This window comes from Coregonus clupeaformis, unplaced genomic scaffold (assembly GCF_020615455.1).
Source record: "Coregonus clupeaformis isolate EN_2021a unplaced genomic scaffold, ASM2061545v1 scaf0151, whole genome shotgun sequence".
NCBI classification, from domain to species: Eukaryota; Metazoa; Chordata; class Actinopteri; order Salmoniformes; family Salmonidae; genus Coregonus; species Coregonus clupeaformis.
This window is the reverse complement of record NW_025533606.1, coordinates 31,252-55,559: the sequence shown is the minus strand read 5'-3', so window position 1 is coordinate 55,559 and position 24,308 is coordinate 31,252.

Here is a 24,308-nt window from a genome sequence, read left to right as displayed (position 1 = left end):
GAGAGAGAGAGAGATGTGCAAGGAGAGCAGTTTTATGTCTGGGATGGTGGAGGGTGAGGAAACGGGACAGTGTTAATTGCCTTCCCAAATCAAGGTGAACTGGTTCTAAAAATAGGAAGTCATCAAAATGGAAAGTCTGTCTGTCTGTCTGTCAGTATGCCTGTCTGTCACTCTGTATCTCTTTCTCTCTGTCTGTTTGCCTGAGTAACTAGCTTTCTACCCTCCATTACAGTGGCTTGCGAAAGTATTCACCCCCCTTGACATTTTTACTATTTTGTTGCCTTACAACCTGGAATTAAAATTGATTTGGGGGGGGTTGCATCATTTGATTTACACAACATGCCTACCACTTTGAAGATGCAAAATATGTTTTACTGTGAAACAACCCCCCAAAGTCAATACTTTGTAGAGCCACCTTTTGTAGCAATTACAGCTGCAAGTCTCTTGAGGTATGTCTCTATAAGCTTGGCACATCTAGCCACTGGGATTGCCCATTCTTCAAGGCAAAACTGCTCCAGCTCCTTCAAGTTGGATGGGTTCCGCTGGTGTACAGCAATCTTTAAGTCATTCCACGGATTCTCAATTGGACTGAGGTCTAGGCCATTCCAATACATTTAAATGTTTCCCTTTAAACCACTCGTGTGTTGCTTTAGCAGTATGCTTAGGGTCATTGTCCTGCTGGAAGGTGAACCTCCGTCCCAGTCTCAAATCTCTGGAAGATTGAAACAGGTTTCCCTCAAGAATTTCCCTGTATTTAGCGCCATCCATCATTCTTTCAATTCTGACCAGTTTCCCAGTCCCTGCCGATGAAAAACATCCCCACAGCATGATGCTGCCACCACTATGCTTCAATGTGGGGATGGTGTTCTTGGGGTGATGAAAGGTGTTGGGTTTGCGCCAGACATAGCGTTTTCCTTGATGGCCAAAAAGCTCAATTTTAGTCTCATCTGACCAGAATACCTTCTTCCACATGTTGGGGAAGTCTCCCACATGCCTTTTGGCGAACACCAAATGTGTTTGCTTATTTTTTTCTTTAAGCAATGGCTTTTTTCTGGCCACTCTTCCATAAAGCCAAGCTCTGTGGAGTGTACGGCTTAAAGTGGTCCTATGGACAGATACTCCAATCTTCGCTGTGGAGCTTTGCAGCTCCTTCAGGGTTATCTTTGGTCTCTTTGTTGCCTCTCTGATTAATGCCCTCCTTGCCTGGTCCTTGAGTTTTGGTGGGTGGCCCTCTCTTGGCAGGTTTGTTGTGGTGCCATATTCTTTCCATTTTTTAATAATGAATTAAATGGTGCTCCGTGGGATGTTCAAAGTTTCTAATATTTTTTTATAACCCAACCCTGATCTGTACTTCTCCACAACTTTGTCCCTGACCTGTTTGGAGAGCTCCTTGGTCTTCAGGGTGCCGCTTGCTTGGTGGTGCCCCTTGCTTAGTGGTGTTGCAGACTCTGGGGCCTTTCAGAACAGGTGTATATATACTGAGATCATGTGACACTTAGATTGCACACAGATGGACTTTATTTAACTAATTATGTGACTTCTGAAGGTAATTGGTTGCACCAGATCTTATTTAGGGGCTTCATAGCAAAGGGGGTGAATACATATGCACGCACCACTTTTAAACAATAAAAACATTTTTAACAAGCTATTTTTTTTATTTCACTTCACCAATTTGGACTATTTTGTGTATGTCCATTACATGAAATCCAAATAAAAACATATTTAAATTACAGGTTGTAATGCAACAAAATAGGAAAAATGCCAAGGGGGATGAATACTTTTGCAAGGCACTGTACTTCTCTGAATATCACATATCACATCACTACCCCAAACTGTCTCAACAGTCCCACACCAGGAGATGAACGCACCATCCATTCCACTAACCAAATGACATAATTAATTGTTTTGTCATATTGTCAGCTGTCAGGGTATGACAAAACACCGTTTTTAGATTTTGGAGCAATCCACATAGGTCCCTCTATCAAAATCCAGTCAAATTGGTTGACAGATCTGAATTGGTTTAGCAATCTGTCAATCACCAGACCAGCCCATGGTGAGGTGAAAGTGTGTCCCATCAGGACTTCTACCAGACACAGTTGGCATCAGTAGATGGGCTGTTTATACCCTGCGCTGTGCCAGTCTAGCTCCTCAACCAACACGGTATGTGTCCACCATTGCTGACATCCCTAAATAAATATGAATTAGGACAGCCTTGGTACCAGGTCTTGGTGTGCATTTCCCACACATTTAGACTATAATTAATGGAAACATGCTCTAAAAGGCATATTTGACTAATGGTTTATTACTTTAACAGTGCCATCCTCTGAACAGGCTCTCATATTCTACCTGTCGGGTATAGAGCCCTTTGTGGCTCAAAACACCTCTCTCCCTCACAAAGTAAATCAAACACTAAGACAGCTCCTTTGAACTCTGTGGTGTCACCAACCCAACCACTGCTTTTATCCCCCGAGAGAGAGAGAGAGAGAGAGAGAGAGAGAGAGAGAGAGAGAGAGAGAGAGAGAGAGAGAGAGAGAGAGAGAGAGAGAGAGAGAGAGAGAGAGAGAGAGAGAGAGAGAGAGAGAGAGAGAGAGCGTTTGCGTGCGCTTGCGTCTGCGTCTGCGTGCGTGACTTATCCTGGGAAAAGAAAGAAAGTCGTGAAGACTGACATCATCTCTCAGTTTTACCTTATTTTTACTGATGGCCCTAGATGGCATTTCCAAGGGAAACAGTGTCCTAGCTTCACCTCACATAAGAAAAGCTAGCTCGGTAAAAACACTATTTCCTTTCCTGATTTTCTTTGCCATATTTTTCTTGACAACATTGAATTTGCATATCAGAAAAGTTCCTATTTGCCCAATTTAAATGAGCTCATAATAAGTAATTGTAAAGAAAGGAGGGAATATATTTGGTATACTGTATATATAAACTTTGTTTCTTCTCCCTGGACTCCTAATAAAACGCTAGCTGACCCTGGAACTTTTAGGAGATAGCGTGTTTAACCGTGATCTAGGTGGAGCACATAAACAATGACAAAACAGCTAACTTTCTTTACAGTACTGTCTCTATGCAAATCATAAACGCTACTCTTTATTAATATGAGAAATGGCCCACGAAGCCTGTGCCTCCTTTAGCACGACCGAAAAGCAACAGCCTCATAAATTACAATTTAATGACATGTAAAGATAAGGGAAATAACGCTTACATTTATGAAACATTTCAGACACCAATAACTTAAAGTCACCCTGCATGGCCTTTTTTTGCCTGAGTTATGAATTGCCATAAGAAAAGTTTGGGATTTTTTTCCCCCTGTGTTGGAGGTGGTGGAGGAACATATCTCACCCTTGTTCACTGCTGCGGTGACGCCGGTGAGGCAAGCCCGTCCCCTTACCTTAATAAAACCCCCCAGTTGCAAATATCCAATTGTGTTGCACACACTATAAACCTCATTTTCACTCTCTCCCTCTTCATACACACATCCTCTCTTCCTGCACCCACACATAACCTAAAAATACCATCCATAATCGGGCTGTGGAGCCCACTGCTAAGCTTTCGAGAAGACCATGGCAGAAACTGGTTGGCAGTATGAATACATCAAGGCGTCGCTATAGAAATCACACACAAGGCAGTGATTTGTGACCTGGCTTTGCCCCTCAATGGATTCCATGATGAGATTGCTAAGAGATTATCTGCAGGCTTGCGATAGTTAATCATCCCGGTTATTGTTCACATAATGGTTACTATAGACTGGTCCCCAATCTGTTTGTGCTGTATAGCCAACTCATTTGTTGTTGATCATTGGAGTTGGCAAGACAGCACAAACAGATCTGGGATCAGGGTATGGTTAAGAGTTCAGTTCCAGATTAGCCATAGGCCTGCTAATCTAAACCTCAATTAATAATATATTACGTCTTTGCTCAGTCAAAGTCTCTATCAAGGAAACACAAAGCCAGGTTAGTCATATTAATCATTGTATGTGAATATGTATACACACACTGCAATTATGGTAATGTCAATGCATTTAGCAGAAATACCTTTGAGAAGAGTGGTTCCTTAACCCATTAGGACCATTAAAAAAAATCCTATATACAGTTAAAGTCGGAAGTTTACATACACCTTAGCCAAATACATTTAAACTCAGTTTTTCACAATTCATGACATTTAATCCTAGTAAAAAATCCCTGTTTTAGGTCAGTTAGGATCACCACTTTATTTTAAGAATGTGAAATGTCAGAATAATAGTAGAGAGAATGGTTTATTTCAGCTTTTATTTCTTTCATCACATTCCCACTGGGTCATAAGTTTACATACACTCAATTAGTATTTGGTAGCATTGCTTGGGTCAAACGTTTCGGGTAGCCTTCCACAAGCTTCCCACAATAAGTTGGGTGAATTTTGGCCCATTCCTCCTGACAGAGCTGGTGTAACTGAGTCAGGTTTGTAGGCCTCCTTGCTCGCACACACTTTTTCAGTTCTGCCCACAAATGTTCTATAAGATTGAGGTCAGGGCTTTGTGATGACCACTCCAATACCTTGACTTTGCTGTCCTTAAGCCATTTTGCCACAGCTTTCGAAGTATGCTTGAGGTCATTGTCCATTTGGAAGACCCATTTGCGACCAAGCTTTAACTTCCTGTCTGATGTCTTGAGATGTTGCTTCAATATATCCACATAATTTTCCTTCCTCATGATGCCATCTATTTTGTGAAGTGCACCAGTCCCTCCTGCAGCAAAGCACCCCCACAGTATGATGCTGCCACCCCCGTGCTTCACAGTTGGGATGGTGTTCTTCGGCTTGCAAGCACCCCCTTTTTCCTCCAAACATAACGATGGTCATTATGGCCAAACAGTTCTATTTTTGTTCATCAGACCAGAGGACATTTCTCCAAAAAGTATGATCTTTGTCCCCATGTGCAGTTCCAAACCGTAGTCTGGCTTTTTTATGGCGGTTTTGGAGCAGTGGCTTCTTCCTTGCTGAGCGGCCTTTCAGGTTATGTCGATATAGGACTCGTTTTACTGTGGATATAGATACTTTTGTACCTGTTTCCTCCAGCATCTTCACAAGGTCCTTTGCTGTTGTTCTAGGATTGATTTGCACTTTTCGCACCAAAGTACGTTAATCTCTAGGAGACAGAACGCGTCTCCTTCCTGAGCAGTATGACGGCTGCGTGTTCCCATGGTGTTTATACTTGCGTAATATTGTTTGTACAGATCGTGGTACCTTCAGGCGTTTGGAAATTGCTCCCAAGGATGAACCAGACTTGTGGAGGTCTACAATTTTCTATCTGAGGTCTTGGCTGATTTATTTTAATTTTCCCATGATGTGAACCAAAGAGACACTGAGTTTGAAGGTAGGCCTTGAAATACATCCACAGGTACACCTCCAATTGACTCAAATGATGTCAATTAGCTTATCAGAAGCTTCTAAAGCCATGACATCATTTTCTGGAATTTTTCAAGCTGTTTAAATGCACAGTCAACTTAGTTTATGGAAACTTCTGACCCACTGGAATTGTGATACAGTGAATTAAAAGTGAAATAATCTGTCTGTAAACAATTGGTGGAAAAATTACTTATGTCATTCACAAATTAGATGTCCTAACCAACTTGCCAAAACTATAGTTTGGTAACAAGAAATTTGTGGAGTGGTTGAAAAATGAGTTTTAATGACTTCAACCTAAGTGTATGTAAACTTCCGACTTCAACTGTATATCTCTATTAAAAAAGCTACCTGATATCAAACCAAACTTTGACTGGCACATACTGTATACTGTACTGTACTGTGCTGTAGAAAAATATATATTTGCAAGTCAAAGTATGCGGCTGTCTTAACACGAAAAGCAATTCACAGGTGTCTCACTCCATGTCTCACCTTTTCTCTTTTCCACTAAATAGAAAGTCATATAATCTGTACTATCACCACCATCAATTGCATACAGTTGGTTTGATGTATGATCATAGAAATCATTTTGAATGGCTGCTGTGTAGATATTGATTGTTGAGTTCTACAGGAGTTCAAAACACGAAGAGAGGAAATTTATTAAGGCATTTATTAAAATCAAAAGACTAAAGGATACTGTTCACTCTCCATTCCATAGACATACATGTAGGAAATCTATGTTGTTCAATATTCCAGGGACTCTTAAGCCCCAAGCTGAAAAATATGTTATTGGCTAATGAAACTGACGATACGCTGGAATATTGATCCAGTTCTAGGGATTTTTTAAATAGTTTCAGTTAAGGAGCGCTAGTCAGAAGCGCTAGCTGTATTTTCTCTGCTGCTACATTCATAAATGTGTCTGTGTGTGTGTGTGTGTGTGTGTGTGTGTGTGTGTGTGTGTGTGTGTGTGTGTGTGTGTGTGACCTGTGCTGATAGCATCGCTCTGAGTGGTGGCTGCAGGTCATATCTGGAGAGCAGTTCAATCATATACTCTTTATAAAAAGATAGTGAGCAACAATTAACCTAGGTGACCTGGCCGCTACATCATAACCATCATAACCACAGTGTTGATACGCAGCTTTACAGTCTATGCCACACGTGTGCGCACACGCACACAAGCATGTGCACGCACACACTGGTTGGTGTTGGACCACTGTAAGTCTGCCTATGAGCCAACTAGGACAATTGGTTATGGATAAGATGGCAGAGACAGACACTACTCTAATGATCTGTTTAATATTTCTATGACCTGAAGGCCCCTCCTCCACGCAGTTGCCTTGGGAACAATGCCACCTCCCACTCACTCTGCGGTTGTTGTCATGGCATTTGATTTTTATGATGGCTTATAACACCTTTGCTCAAGAAAACAATCGAAGCCAAGAGACATTTACACTAAAGTACTTGAGATACTCAGTGGCACACAAAAGCAGATTGGGGTTTGGACAAACATTATTACAGACAAACAATAAAACAACCTCAGCAGGTGTGAGAAGATCATCTTTGTCAAGGTTAAAGGAAAAGTGTCGGCTTTATCCTTCCAACACATTTATTTCCACCTGTATAGCGACGGTCTGACTCCCACACACTGGAAGGCAACAGGGAATCAGGGAAGCTCAGAGCCCCCAAACATGACAGAGTAGTCAGGGTTGCCAGGCCGAACCGCCACAAACTAAATGCGGCGAGAAAGTAGTTATATGCCGATAAATAGTTATTTGGGAAGCCTCTGGGCTGTTTTTGGATCTGTCAACTGCTGGACTCCTACATTGTGATGTGATGGGGGACTTGGAGAGAGTGGCACAGTTACAGTTTGTATAACGCCTCTCAGAGGATGTCCATTACGGCTGATCCAGAGAGACCCCGAAAACAAAATAAAAATGGAAATAACATGCAAGATCCACTATGGCAGTTTTGTAACATCACATTATTTTAGTCCCTCATGCCCATCTCTCTCATCTCTTTTTTTTTTTGGGGGGGGGGGGTTCTCCAGATCGGCCGTAATGGACATACTCTGAGAGGCATTATACAGACTGTAACTCTGCCACTCTCTCTAACTCCCCCATCACATCACGATTTAGGAGCCCAGGAGTGGACAGATCCAAAAACAGCCCAGAGGCTTCACAAGAAACTACACTATATATACAAAAGTATGTGGACACTGTTTCAAATTAGTGTATTCTGCTAACCGTTACTAACAGGTGTATAAAATCGAGCACACCATCCATGCAATCTCCATAGACAAACATTGGTAGTAGAATGGCCTACCTGAAGAGCACAGTGACTTTCAACGTGGCACCGTCATAGGATGCCACGTTTCCAAGTCAGTTCGTCAAATTTCTGCCCTGCTAGAGCTGCCCCTGTCAACTGTAAGTGGAGTTATTGTGAAGTGGAAACGTCTAGGAGCAACAATGGCTCAGCCGCAAAGTGGTAGGCCAAACAAGCTCACAGAACGGGACCGCCGAGTGCTGAAGCGTGTAGCGCGTAAAAATCAACTGTCCTCGGTTGCAACACTCACTATAGAGTTCCAAACTGCCTCTGGAAGCAAAGTCAGCATAAGAACTGTTTGTTGGGAGCTTCATGAAATGGGTTTCCATGGCCGAGCAGCCGCACACAAGCCTAAGATCACCATACACAATGCCAAGCGTCGGCTGGAGTGGTGTAAAGCTTGTCGTCATTGGACTCGCCGCCATTGGACACAGTGGAAATGCGTTCTCTGGAGTGATGAATCACGCTTCACCATCTGGCAGTCCGACGGACGAATCTGGGTTTGGCGGATACCAGGAGAACGCTACCTGCCCGAATGCTAAGTGCCAACAGTAAAGTTTGGTGGAGGAGGAATAATGGTCTAGGACTGTTTTTCATGGTTTGGGCTAGGCCCCTTAGTTCCAGTGAAGGGAAATCTTAACGCTACTGCATACCATGACATTCTAGACGATTCTGTCCTTCCAACTTTGTGGCAACAGTTTGGAGAAGGCCCTTTCCTGTTTCAGCATGACAATGCCCCCGTGCATAAAGTGAGGTCCACACAGAAATGGTTTGTCAAGATCGGTGTGAAAGAACTTGACTGGCCTGCACAAATCCCTGACCTCAACCCCATCGAACACCTTTGGAATAAATTGGAAAGCCAACTGCGAGCCATGCCTAATCGCCCAACATCAATGCCTGACCTCACTAATGCTCTTGTGGCTGAATGGAAGCAAGTTCCCGCAGAAATGTTCCAACATCTAGGGGAAAGTCTTCCCAGAAGAGTGGAGGCTGTTATAGCAGCAAAGGGGGGACCAACTCCATATTAATGCCCATGATTTTGGAATGAGATGTTCGACAAGCAGGTGTCCACATACTTTTGGTTACGTAGTGTATTATGTAAATTGAAATGTCATCTTGATACCTCTACTTCAATGACAAGCTCTTATTATTGTGCCATATCCGAACCAGAGGAGGGGGTGGGGGGATGGGATGCCCCTGTTTTGTAATTAATCTACCCAGCGATGGCAGGTGTTTTTGCCCCTGCCTGTGCTGTTATTTGATTTAGCGAGCTGAGAGGGGGCTACCGCAGGTATACCCAGGCAACACAGATGGTAAACAGGCTTGGCCCTGATAAATATGTGTTCAGTCTCCTTGTGTTACCCTGGATGACTCAAAGCTCTGGAAGTCGCTCACCTCTAGGAAGTAGCAGTGTTTGTGCTAGTGATGACAAATGGATATCTGACAGCAGTAGATGCAGTGGTGGTAAGAAGATATGGATGTTTGTGTGGTACCAGAGTTCAAAGGTGATGACATCAGGTAAGCGTATGTGCCTCCCATGGCACCCCAACCCTTGGCTACAGCAGCTTCACACACGCATGCACACACACACACTCCACCAACCTAACCCTTCACCCATTTTCATTACTCCAGGTCACCTCTCCCATAAGTTACCTCCTCCTGTCAAATCGCCCCATGTTGATCTATGAGAATTATGTCTGTAGCCAATAGCATCAATCAGATTGATCCTGAGGGACAGGACTGACTGACGGGACATTGATTGGAAGTGAAACAACAGGAGATAGAAGCTCTGGTTTGTGGCCTGAAAGTCACTATGGGATTCATATGGGACTTTTCTATTTTCTTTCTTTCTTTCTTTCTTTCTTTCTTTCTTTCTTTCTTTCTTTCTTTCTTTCTTTCTTTCTTTCTTTCTTTCTTTCTTTCTTTCTTTCTTTCTTTCTTTCTTTCTTTCTTTCTTTCTTTCTTTCTTTCTTTCTTTCTTTCTTTCTTTCTTTCTTTCTTTCTTTCTTTCTTTCATTATCTCTTTCTCTCTCTCTCTGTTTCTCTCTCTTTCTCTTCATCTAAGTGCAGGGCAATATTGCATCAAGGCGCATCAGGATTCAGATCCTCATTGGCTGGGCTCGTGGATTGAGTTAGCATTGATTTGACCCGGGGAAAAACATACTGACAAGCATAGAAAAGACAGAGAACGGGTCCTCTTCAGTCCCCTCGACCTCACACCTTAACCCAAAGTAATCCCCATATCCCTCTCTCTGCTGGCAAACTGAAGAGGGAAAATGATTTAAATTCATAATTAATTTTTTCCATCAGCATCAGCCCTGTTCCCCTGTTCTGTGCGCACAAGCCTGTTCGAGCGAGGAGATAGATTGAGAGAGAGAGAGAGAAGGAGGGAAAGAGGGAGAGGGAGAGAGATGTATCTCTCTGGAGTGTCTGCTTGCTTTTACTGTGAGTCTTATATGAATCCAGACCTCCCAATGTTAATCACGGCCCACATGTTTTCATCATCCTGTGACTCTGACACTAAAATACTTTTGTTTGATTCCCGGGCAGCATAAAGAGAAAGTGTGTGTCAGTGTGTGTGTGTGTATGTCTGTGTGTGTGTGTGTGTGTGTGTGTGTGTGTGTGTGTGTGTGTGTGTGTGTGTGTGTGTGTGTGTGTGTGTGTGTGCTTGTGACAATTGGAAAGAGCAAACTGAAGGACGCTGACGGGATGACCCACACAAATCATTTCTATCAGGCACGCCAGAGTAGGCCTCGACGCCAGGCAGAGGGGTCCTTGGAAATGAAGAACAAAGACTAGCCTGGCGTCAACAGCTCTTTCATTTCCCCTCAAGACATATAAATAATGTGCTTCAAAATGTTTCTAAGAAAGGTAGGAAAGAGAGAAAGTCACAAGAGAGAAACAAACTATCCTTCAGAGAAAAGAAAGGATGGGGAGGAGGGTAAGATGAGTAGAGCTCATGTAAGTGAACGGCATAAAGAAAGAGAGAGAAGAGAATATAGATGGATAGATAAATAGATGTACCGTAACAAAATGGGTTGGTAATGAGTTAGAGAAAGTCAGGATGAAACATCTCGATCTTCTAATAGATATAAGTTGATTTGAACCAGCCAGTGAACCAGAATTTCTTTAGCAACCCATGTCTCACACATGCTGAGTTATAGCAGCACCTAGAGAGAGAGAGAAACACAAACACACACACTTAAATCAGATCACACACACACAGACAGCAACACCCACAGACACAGCCACAGACACCAACTTAAATCACATCACCACATTAATGCACTGCTCCATTTAACGACTGCAGCGCTAATTTCCCTACAGTTGTGGATATGACGGTCGAGTAAGCACCAGTGGGAATCAAACTGAATTGAGTTACAGCCACAGTTAACGCTTGTCGGTCAGGAGGGGAAAAGTTAAAATGAGAGGAGAGGAGAGGAGAGGAGAGGAGAGGAGAGGAGAGGAGAGGGAGAGGAGAGGAGAGGAGAGGAGAGGAGAGGAGAGGAGAGGAGAGGAGAGGAGAGGAGAGACTGTACAGGGGGAAAAGAGAATAGGATAGGAGAGAGGACAGAAATACCATCCCTGGTGAAGTTGTCTGGTAAGCAGCGCCATAGAGGAATCGATAAACTCCAAATAAAAGATGACCTGCCTGAGCAGATGGGTATAACAGGGTCCGTAAATAATTATCCCGGAATAAAAAGATGGCTCCCAAGATGGCAGCGTATGATTTAACTTCCTTTTAATGGGAGGGAGATAAAGATGTCAGAGGAATTATACGGTGGGACGTGGGGACTGCTTTTTTGGCAAGGGGGTGTGGCGGGAGGTGCAGGGCTAACTGTCCCATGCTGCGGCACTATGGGTAATTTAGGAGCGGGTGAGTGATGCTCTGACACTTACTCTGCCTAAGGGACTTTAAGTTGCAGAGAACTGTCGCAAAAGCCAATGAAATAAATATTGTATAGTGGCAAGTCCCTTCACTACCCATGGATTAGGGCTGTGGATCTATAAGGCTGTGGATCTATAGGGCTGTGGCTCTATAGGGCTGTGGATCTGTAGGGCTGTGGATCTGTAGGACTGTGGATCTGTAGGGCTGTGGATCTGTAGGGCTGTGGATCTGTAGGGCTGTGGACCTGTAGGGCTGTGGATCTATAGGGCTGTGGACCTGTAGGGCTGTGGATCTGTAGGGCTGTGGACCTGTAGGGCTGTGGATCTATACGGCTGTGGATCTATAGGGCTGTGGATCTAAAGATCCGATATTGCTGGGAGGTGGAGATACACAGCACAAAGGAATACAAAAATACAAGGCAAAAATAGATGGCTAGCACCACATAGAATGACGGCAGGGCGAACACACATATGCACCTTACACACAAACACCTTCATCATGGGTATTTGCTATGGCTTCTATAGCCAAGGCAAGAGGTAGTTCAGAATGCACACAAGGGGCCACACAAACACACACATAGCCCTGGGCTTGAATACAAACAATATTTCCAGTCTCTGCAGACCCATATATGAGAGAAAATAGATGCCCTGTCAGTCACCACAAATTCATCTTTACAGAGTGAGGAGGTGGTCAGGGGCCTTGGTCTCTAGCCTGCCTGCCCACTACCCTGGCCCTCATTGGCCCTCCAGTATGATATACAGCCCTTTAAATGATTGTCTGGGGAGGAAGAAGAGAGAAGGAGTAGATATCATGGCTACATCCCAAATGGCACCCTATTCCCTATATAGTGCACTACTTTTGACCAGAACCCTATCAGGCCCTGTCAAAAGTAGTGCACTATAATGGGAATAGGGTTCCATTTGAGACACACAAATGTGTCATTAAACAGATCCCTATCACAGGCGGGTCAGCTAGGCCACTTTACATAGCCAGAGGGGGGACATGAAGTGACAAGCAAGGGAAAGGCTTGAGTGGTTTTACTGATCGTAAAAAACGTTCCTAGCTGAACGGCACAAGAAGAAATGGAAGGGAGTTTGAGTTGTGCTTGCTCGGGAGGAAGGGTGTGTGTGTGTGTGTTGGGAGGGGGGCAGGGCTGTCTGTGTGGTGGGGGGGGCTGTACTATGTCTGTACAGAGTCCAGTGGAGGCTGCTGAGGGGAGGATGGCTCATAATAATGTCTGGAATGGCGCAAATGGAATGGCATCAAACCCTGTGTTTGATGTATTGAATACCATTCCACCTATTCCGCTCCAGCCATTACCACGAGCCCGTCCTCCCCAATTAAGCAGTCACCAACCTCCTGTGGTACAGACCCCCGACGAGTATGACTGTTTACGTTCATGTGAGTGTGCATGCACACCTCCCTCTGAGAACAGTGTGAGTCACCACAGTCCATATAACGACTGACTGCTCTCACCCATGAAGGTAACCCAACCTTCTCCTCCTCCCCACCTGTCCCACCTCTACCTCTCCTCCACCTCTCCTCTGTCCCCAATGCCTTGTTTACTGCCTATGAATAATACAGGAGCTCCAGGCCCAAGTGCCCATAACTGGCTTCCCTGGAAACACAGCCCAGCGCCTCACCTCCTCGGCCTGGGTCGGCCCAGCCGAAGGAGGCCAAATCAATGAGCACTATAGTCGTCTAGGCAATGTGCCCACCCATGCCTGATTCTGCCCTTTACAAGCCTAGCACTTTGAAGGACACATGCCCCCGGTGAGTGACACAGATCTAACATGCCAAGGTATTAGGATTTTACACACAAATATACACGTGCAGTCACTCTCACAGACACACACCTTGCAGGACACATGCCCTCAGTGACACGGATCTAACACACACTAGCACACAAACACACACACACACACACTCCTCCTCTGTTTCTTCTGGTCACTAGCTGTCACTCATATCACTCATACCATAAAGGCCAGAGAGAAAATAAAGGCTATAGTGAAAATAATAGGCCACTCAAACCATTCAAAAGCATCTTGAAATTCTTGACTTGACTATGTCCTGCTAGCATTGTAGACTCATATCCACACCACTTGCTTTATACAAAGCTTGCGTCCCAAATGACACCCTATTCCATATAGTCCACTACTTTTGACAGGGCTCTGGTCAACAGTAGTACACTAAATAGGGTGCCATTTGGGATTCAGACAAAGCTAATAGGATCCTATTGCTTTTGCAGTGTCCATATCTTTGTAATATGCACTAGCTCCATCTATCATTTGACTCAGGCCCTATGTGATAGTGCTCTATGAATAAATAGGCAGTAATGTATGTAAATGTAAATTGACTTTCTGTGGGTTCAGCAACCGTTGGTGCAGCATATATTACAGCCTGTGTCACAAACACAATCTGATCTCTCTCAAGCCAGAGTGGCTCCATGTCATCCAATGTCGATAGGTCTAGGAAGATGTCAGTGTGTATCTGTGTGTGTGTGTGTGTGTATGTGTGTGTGTGTGTGTGTGTGTGTGTGTGTGTGTGTGTGTGTGTGGGTTGGTTCTTCCATTCTTGTGGGGACCTAAAATCCCCAACAGTCCCCCCATGAGGACAAAGGCTATTTTAAGTTTAGGGGTTAGGTTCAGGGTTAGGGTTAGAATTAAGGTTAGGGTAAGGGGTTATTGGTTAGGTTTAGGGTTAGGAGTTAGGTTTAGGGTTAGGGTTAGAGTTACGGGTTAAGGTTAGCGTAATGGTAAAAGTTAAGGTTTAGGGTTAGATTTAGGGATTCTGCATGGAAATACATTTTAGGTCCCCAAGAGGATAGAATAACATGTGTGGTGTGTGTGTGTGTGTGTGTGTGTGTGTGTGTGTGTGTGTGTGTGTGTGTGTGTGTGTGTGTGTGTGTGTGTGTGTGTGTGTGTGTGTATGTGGGTTGGTTCTTCCATTCTTGTGGGGACCTAAAATCCCCAACAGTCCCCCCATGAGGACAAAGGCTATTTTAAGTTTAGGGGTTAGGTTCAGGGTTAGGGTTAGAATTAAGGTTAGGGTAAGGGGTTATTGGTTAGGTTTAGGGTTAGGAGTTAGGTTTAGGGTTAGGGTTAGAGTTACGGGTTAAGGTTAGCGTAATGGTAAAAGTTAAGGTTTAGGGTTAGATTTAGGGATTCTGCATGGAAATACATTTTAGGTCCCCAAGAGGATAGAATAACATGTGTGGTGTGTGTGTGTGTGTGTGTGTGTGTGTGTGTGTGTGTGTGTGTGTGTGTGTGTGTGTGTGTGTGTGTGTGTGTGTGTGTGTGTGTGTGTGCATGCGTGCGTGCACGTGTGTTTCTGGCCTTTATGATATGAGGAACATTGCTTTTCCTTTGTGATTTATGTTTTGTATTCATCCTTTATTTAACATATTTTCATCTTCACAGAGCGATGAGATTGACATCTCTTTTTCAAGAGAGCCCAGATTGGGACATTGAATACTGTACCGCAGTGGTGCAATGCTCCGCGGTAGTAAAGATCTAGGAACAGCATCCCCTGCACCAATCCTAACCTTACCCATTAGTGGGAAAAATGAAAACACTGACCCAAGATCAGCATCTAGGCCCTGTTGCTAGGGACAACTTCACCCTATTCCGTTAAGTGCTACAATACTGATTCTAAATCTGTGTTTGATAGGCTTTTTCTTCCTACGATGATCACAACCCAGATCAAAGTGATTGTGAGGGTCATTGATATCTTCCTGTGCTGACTGCACTACTCACAGTGAATATAGAAATCATAGAGCTATCAGAGGAGCAGAGTCAGAGAGACAGAACAGAGGAGGCTGGGTGACACATCATGCACACAGAGGCGCACAGGTACACACACACACACACAGTAAGATAATATTATGCATACATTTTAGTCATTTAGCAGACGCTCTTATCCAGAGCGACTTACAGTTAGTGAGTGCATAATTATTTTTATTTTTTCATACTGGCCCCCCGTGGGAATCGAATCCACAACCCTGGCGTTGCAAATGCCATGCTCTACCAACTGAGCTACATCCCTGCCGGCCATTCCCTCCCCTACCCTGGACGACACTGGGCCAATTGTGCGCCGCCCCATGGGTCTCCCGGTCACGGCCAGCTACGACAGAGCCTGGATTCGAACCAGGATCTCTAGTGGCACAGCTAGCACTGCGATGCAGTGCCTTAGACCACTGCGCCACTCAGGAGAGTGGCGTGCTTGTGTCATACACAAGCACACACACTCCCCATCTCTCTTTTTCTCCCCCTCTCTCTCTCACTTTCTCTGTCGCTCTCGATCTCACACACAACCCCAACCCGCTCCGCAGCCACCCCCCACACACACAACCCCAACCCGCTCCGCAGCCACCCCCCACACACACAACCCCAACCCGCTCCGCAGCCACCCCCCACACACACAACCTCCCTCCCTGAGTAAGATTTTATTATACATGGATGGTATAGGGGGGTTGAAGACACAGGGGAAATAAGCTGTTGATGCTGTCCTTTTCTCCATACTAAGCTCTGGCAACCTGTGTGACATCACTCCCCATCCCTCCCTGCAGCGACAGAACACTGATCACACGGAACAGAGACCTGCGGTAGTCAGGCAGGAAAAGCCAAGCAGCCAACCTCACATCTGGCAACTCATTTATATGCACATAGTAAGTGGCATATACTGTTACTGTATGTTCCCCTGCAGGTATAGAGACATACAGTCCTCACAGTGCATACATAAACCATGCAACAGTAGGAGACGGATGGACAGACATTGCATAAACAACACAGACAAACACACACACACAAACATGCTGTGCTCTCAATTCCCACACTGTCAACCAGACTCTCACAAACAGACCAAAGCTGGCTGTCTCTCCTAGCTACCTTCAGCAGAAGGCTTCTCAATAAGGACTCATACGTTCATGGGAGGTAATCTGTTATGATTAGGGCGGGTGCAAAATGCTGATTAACACTGTTTGGTCCACCCAGTGTAGTCAGTGCAGTATGTTTCCTCGGTACCACTCCCAGAGTTCCTATTTGTTTGTTTTACCAAGATGGATGGTAGTTCTTCTATAGGCTCCACTTTGTCTCTCTCTCTCTCTCTCTCTCTCTCTCTCTCTCTCTCTCTCTCTCTCTCTCTCTCTCTCTCTCTCTCTCTCTCTCTCTCTCTCTCTCTCTCTCTCTCTCTCTCTCTCTCTCTCTCTCTCTCTCTCTCTCTCTCTCTCTCTCTCTCTCTCTCTCTCTCTCTCTCTCTCTCTCTCTCTCTCTCTCTCTCTCTCTCTCTCTCTCTCTCTCTCTCTCTCTCTCTCTCTCTCTCTCTCTCTCTCTCTCTCTCTAGACCGATAACGCAGTTCACCCCCCTCTTCTCCCCACTCCCCCAACCGCACACAGTCGACAAGAGCAGGCGCAAAGTTTTATACCCCCAGGTACAGTACAAACTCCCATGGAAGATGAAAAGCGTTCGGGGAGGAGAGGAGGGGAGGATCAAAGGTAGAGGTGTGTGGATCGGAGCCGCAGATGCCGATAGCTAAGGCCCATTGGAGAAAGAGAATGATAAGGTCTTATCTGAGGAAGAGAGAGGGAGAAGGAGGAGAGGAGGAGATTAGAAGGCAGAGAGGAAGAGATGATCCTGTTAAATAGTCCCATTGTTATTGCAGATGATATTGGGACTCATTAACGAGATTCTTTGAAATTATTCCACGTTGGTAGGAAGATAATGAGAGCAATTAAAAAAGGGTATTTTAAAAAGGTCGGGATTATGAGGGAGTGTGTGTGTGTGTGTGTGTGTGTACTGTGTGTATGTGTGCATGCATGTGTCTGTGGGTAGGAAACTATATCCATCTGATGGAATACCAGTGTTTTTGGATAAAAGGAGTCGGGAGCCAGAATTTGGAGTAATCAATTTGGGAATAATCACTATTATCAATATGTTTGAGTCTTTTCAGCACTGTTACCTAACTGAATAAATATTTCACTCAATTTCTGAGTCTAACAGAAACCAATGTGATGAACACATTAATAATAACTATGTAGGAGTGTGAAATCCGGCATATTTAGCTCTTGTTCTATTGAATGGTTTCTCTGGATAAGAGCGTCTGCTAAATGACTAAAATGTAAATGTAAATGTTTGACATAACAGGTATAACTAGGTAACAATGAGGAAACAGTCATCAGCATGTCCCACACCAGATGGTAAGTGCTGACAGCTTCACAACTAGGTAACACTGCAGACACAAACACATCCACTCTCACATGCACGCACGCACGTGCACACACACACACACACACACAAACACGCATGCACACACACACACAAAAACGCACACACACACCATCAACCCCCAGTAGCTCGACAGTTTTCTGACATAATTGGGTGATTTGGGTAAAAAGTTCAAACAGATTCCATTAAAGACGTCTACATGTGTTGCATGACTTTCAGACTAAATACATCTAAAGCCACACACACACACACACAGTGGCAAAAAGTACAGAAAACTGTGAGAAATAGTGAGAACGGCCCCAAATACTCATCAGATATCAGCTCCATTCAGCTGTATTGGGGTCTATGGCTGGTTGTGTTTACTGAGAGGTCAAGCAGCTACTAGTCTGCCACTACTATGCTAGGGTCTCTCTCTCTCTCTCTCTCTCTCTCTCTCTCTCTCTCTCTCTCTCTCTCTCTCTCTCTCTCTCTCTCTCTCTCTCTCTCTCTCTCTCTCTCTCTCTCTCTCTCTCTCTCTCTCTCTCTCTCTCTCTCTCTCTCTCTCTCTCTCTCTCTCTCTCTCTCTCTCTCTCTCTCTCTCTCTCTCTCTCTCTCTCTCTCTCTCTCTCTCTCTCTCTCTCTCTCTCTCTCTCTCTCTCTCTCTCTCTCTCTCTCTCTCTCTCTCTCTCTCTCTCTCTCTCTCTCTCTCTCTCTCTCTCTCTCTCTCTCTCTCTCTCTCTCTCTCTCTCTCTCCTCTCTCTCTCTCTCTCTCTCTCTCTCTCTCTCTCTCATTCATCACCCCAAAGCCTGTCACCAGCCCTTAAAGCCTTCAGCTAACACGCAACACAACATCAGACACAAGTCTTCAGAAGATTTCTCAACACTTCACCTCAGGTGTGTGGAGATTGTGGAGCACATACTGTAACTTGAGAAGAAAGTCTGCCCCAATGGAGGCTGGGGGAGGGAGAAATCTGAGGACAGGCTCAAAAGTGACAACAGCCTTCACTGATCAGCACACTGTTAGGAATAACACTGAAGTCCATAATGTTACTGGATGCTGCGTATTTACTGACAGATGTATGTCATCATTGAAAATCCAGGTCTTTAGGTCACAGGGGTGACCCAGCCAAGTTGGGAGTAGGGTGAAGTTGCCCCTAGATGCTGATCTGGGGTCAGTTTTGCATGTTCCCCATTAATGGTTAAGGTTAGAATTGAGGGAAGGAAAGCTGATCCTATCCGGCAAGTTGCAGTTTACCATTGCCCTCAATGGAGGACAGTGCCCCCAAACACGACATCACACGTTAATGTGACGGAAATCTGGTGCGGATGGGAAGCGGATTGCCCCTCACCAGACTGCTTAATTACCCCATAGGGATAAGTAGGGATAATCCCAGATGTGTGTGTGTGCACCATCACTGTCACTGGCGGTGCTCAACCATCCCACATAGAACGCTACAGCTCAGGGATGCCATTCTCCACCGAGCACCAGAGAGTTTGACAGCTGTCATGGGGCGCATCAGTAGCCACCCACCCTGAATGTGATGTGACTCCCTTCTGACACCCTCGTAACTCTCTTCATTTACTCCTCCCTCATCCCTCCTCCATCGCTCCCTCGCTCCGTCATGATAACACTGAGCGACAGCGCCAACCACACAAGTTGGGGAAAGTTTTGGAGGCAAAAAAAAGAACACTCATCCACATTTAGCGAGGCTGTGGGGGCTGAGGAGGAGTGTCATTAAAGAATGTAATAAACAGAACTGGAGTGACAGGAGAGAGGAGAAGAGGATGGGAGGAGAAAGAGAGGAGGAGGGGTGGAGGGGCGACGGGGGAGAGAACGGTGTCAAGAGGACATGTATAAAGTCCGAGCTTATTACAATAGCTCAAGGCCCCCGGAATACATGGTATTGGTGGATTATTAATGCAGAGAAGAAGAGGAGGAGGCGGGGAAGAGAGGAGGGGAGGAATAAAACAACAATAACAACACTAACAGTGCTGGTGGTGGAGCAGGCTGGAGAGAGAGAGAGAGAGAGGGCCGCCAGGGGATTTAAACACCAGCAGTTGTGAATGAGGGCAGTGTGACATCCACTCATATCCCACACACCCTCCCCCTCTACACACAAACACACACACTGTGTACACTCTCACACACACATACATACACACAGAAACATACCAGATGGGCTTTTAGGGATTAAGGCGAGGTTTCTCCATCCTCTCTGAGCCTCACACAGACTAGCAGAGTCTACCAGAGCAGCTCTTCAGGCTAAAGTGAGCACTGAGTATGTGAAAGCTGGAGAAAAGCTTTTTTTAGGCCGGTGACTCCAAAAAATAATGACTCTGTAATGTCCCCATAATTCCCCACTTGGGTTTACAACCATTGTGTGTCAAGGATCAAGGTTTTACTCTGGCACAACATGCAGTCTGGATTTGTGACTGCAAAAACTGAGAGAGGGAGGCAGTAAGCATACTGTAGCTACCTGTAACCCCCTGGGATTATGAAGATAATTATATCTGTATTGGTTGAGTTGTTCAGCTGTTGGTTCTATTGTATAGCTGATATTCGAAGAGGTGTCTTTGTGTTGGGTATTGGCAGGATTGAGAGAATGAATGAGTATAATATTATGGAAATATTAGGGAATATTATGAATAAAAGAAAAACACATTACCTATTGAAGAGTCACAGGAGAAGCAGGGACAGTGACAACAGCACATAGGGACAGAAAATAAAAGCACAGGTTAGCGTTCTCATTCTCCACAGTCATATGCATTTTAATATGTAGCTCAGTTGGTAGAGCATGGCGTTTGCAACGCCAGGGTTGTAGGGGCCAGTATGAAAAATAAATAATGTATGCACTCACTAACTGTAAGTCGCTCTGGATAAGAGCGTCTGCTAAATGACTAAAAATGTAAAATGTAAAAAATGTAAATACATGGATTTAGTATTGATTTTCTAGAAAAATGTGTTTCTGCTCCAATAAATATGTATTAGTTCCCTTCTAACATCCTACCGAACCGCTAGAAGTGGTTGGCTGGATCTAATGACATATGTACACCTGACTACTACTCTCACTGAAAGAGGCCACTATCCTTTCATAGTACACATGACTGCTCTGTATGGGGCCTTGTTGTGGCACAGAGGGTGGTGAAACGGTTTGAACCAATTCTCCCCAAACCCTGGAGGCAACAGCCTTATCAAAACCCATGAACTGCACTGAAACACACACATGTGGATGGTTAATTTGTTGCACTGAAACATACTGATAAAACACACTGATGTGGATGGTTAATGTGTTGCACTGAAACATACTGATAAAACACACTGATGTGGATGGTTCATGTGTTGCACTGAAACATACTGATAAAACACACTGATGTGGATGGTTAATGTGTTGCACTGAAACGCTGATGTGGATGGTTAATGTGTTGCACTGAAACGCTGATGTGGATGGTTCATTTGTTGCACTGAAACATACTGATAAAACACACTGATGTGGATGGTTAATTTGTTGCACTGAAACATACTGATAAAACACACTGATGTGGATGGTTAATGTGTTGCACTGAAACGCTGATGTGGATGGTTAATGTGTTGCACTGAAACGCTGATGTGGATGGTTCATTTGTTGCACTGAAACATACTGATAAAACACACTGATGTGGATGGTTAATTTGTTGCACTGAAACATACTGATAAAACACACTGATGTGGATGGTTAATGTGTTGCACTGAAACGCTGAAGTGGATGGTTAATGTGTTGCACTGAAACGCTGATGTGGATGGTTCATTTGTTGCACTGAAACATACTGATAAAACACACTGATGTGGATGGTGAATTTGTTGCACTGAAACATACTGATAAAACACACTGATGTGGATGGTTCATGTATTGCACTGAAACATGCTGATAAAACACACTGATGTGGATGGTTACTGTGTTGATGTGTTGTTCATTAACACAACATTGATTAGTCAGCACTAGAGTCAGGGCCTTGTTATTACTTAGCTGTCATGTGACCGATAGTGGTGTGGAATCATATCGACGTGGATTAATCAGAAAGCACAAGCTTGAATAGGCCAGGCGATTGGAAATAAAACTCTCACGCACTCATGTTTGTTGAAATTACGATAATGTGCCTTGCTTAGCGCATTGGTTCCATTCAGACCTAGGTTCAAATACTATTTGAAATTCTTTCAAATACTTTAGCTAGGCTTGATTGAGCTTGCCTGATGCAATGGAACCAATAGAACAGTGGCAAAACTGCAAACCCTGCCCATCTGACAGGCTACAGCAAACGCTTAAAGTATTTGAAAGATTTCAAATAGTATTTGAACCCAGGTCTGGTTCCATTTGACCCAGAGTTTCTGTTTATGGTAAAGCCCAGAGACTTAATAGGACACCAGGCAAATACGAGAGAGACAACCCAAAGTGTTTGTAGTGTCAACACTGACCGGCACAGCATATGGTCAATACCAAAGCCTGAGCAAATGTTTTATTTATTCTGTTTCATACATGGGTTTTCTGTATGTGCCTGCAATAGAGCATAGACAAAAACACACACACACACAAATATATCAAATCAAATTTGATTTGTCACAACACACACAAACACAAACACATAACCCACACCACCCCTCCCACACACACACACAGAACCCTGCCACATGAAACACACATACAGAACCCCCCCCACACATACATCACACATATGCAGACTAAATTCTCCGCCATGGCCTCTCCTTTGGGCTGTTGATGTTTGTCTGCACTCTGATGAAACAGAGGCCTGAAGACCATGATGAGAGATGAGCACGCCTGACCGGCACCTCCATTCTACCCCATTGCCTCTCCTCAGTTAGTGGAAAAGTCAGACCTCTGTGGGGGGTCTTTTAGTGCCACATCACAGGGCCCAATCAGGGCCAGGCTGGGCCACAGGACCCCCTTAACCAAAACACACACACAGCCTCAATTGACTGGAGGAAAAGGCAGAAAGATAGGATTGACACATGATGGAGGAAGAGAGAGAGCGAGAGAGAGAGAGTCAAAGAGACACACAGACAGACAGACACTCTCACACACACACTCAGACAACCAGCCAGTCAGCCACTGTAACTGACTAGCTACCCTCTGTGGTTTGGCAGATCATACCAGCTAGTTACATCATGGAGATTCTCCCACCGCTCAGAGCAGATTGAAATGTGATGGACATAATAGGACCAAGAGGCACTGATCAGAATGTTTAAAAGCAATGGAACAACTGAACACAGATTAAGGACATGCCTGGGCTTGTACGCATTAGTAGAATCTATACCATTTCTCTGGCAGGTCCTTAATGGATCGAAAGCAGAAGGAACCCACTGAACCCACTGTGTGCTATCACAATTCTCCAACCCACTTTCCTGTGAAACGTATTTAAATCGGAAAGCCCTATTTGCTATTCAGAGGGGACTCTTAAATGCAAATATAATGACTAAGATGACAAGAGAGAGAGGGGGAGTGGGTACAATAAGCCAGCTCTCCCCTTGAATTGGCTTAATCTCATTTTGGCTCACTTTGTGGCAGAGTGTACACACACACAGACACACAAACACATTCAAAAACACACACACACCAAAGCACTTAAACCAGCCCAAACACACAGCACAGTAGATTATTTACCTAAATGACTTCTACCAAGTACATACAGGACTGCTGCACCACTCATTTACTCCCTTAGCCGTAAACCCTCCATACCTCAATTACAAAGAGCTATTGAGGCAAGACAAAACATTAGCTAATGCATTGATAATAAAAACGTTGTGTCCTGATAAAGGATACGTGTAAAAGACTCCATACTTGAGAAAAATATATATTTTCATGTTGAGTGTTGAGTCTTTTCATGTTACGATGGTGTTTATCCGTTTGATGATCTCTGATGATAGCTTTTTGATAGAGGCTTGTGATGAAAGGCAATGGTAACGGAGATGAGGTTGTGATTTACATCAGGGGCTGGTTTTGTGCTTGTCAAGATGGATGCGTGAAGGTGGTGGTGAAAGCCTGTCCAAATATGACTACAAGGTGTTTCGCTTTTGAAGAGTGGGAACTAGGAGAGAGAAAGGCAGATAAGGGTAATGCCATTCAAGTTCTGGTGAATTCAATTTAAAATGTTCCATGCCTCAAGGCAATTAAACTAAAGTTACAGAGTTATATCTGAAAGAATAGATGCAAAAGTGGAAGAATTTCTTCTCATGTGTCCTTTCGCTAGAGTGTTTGAATAACACTGGTTGGAGAGCATTTGTGTGTTTGATAATCCTGTATCAAACACTACTTGGACTGGATGTAGTAGTGGACAGGTAAATTACTATATAAACTTCACATTCTGGAGTGCCCAGTCAGTCACACTAACAGTCCACTGTGTATGGAGAGGACAGTAGTGAATATGTCCCTCTGTCTTTCTTTCTGCTGAAACACCTACCCCAGCAGTAAGAGCATATTCCTCCAGCCAGCCATGACACAAGGTGACATCATGCCTTACAATGACATGT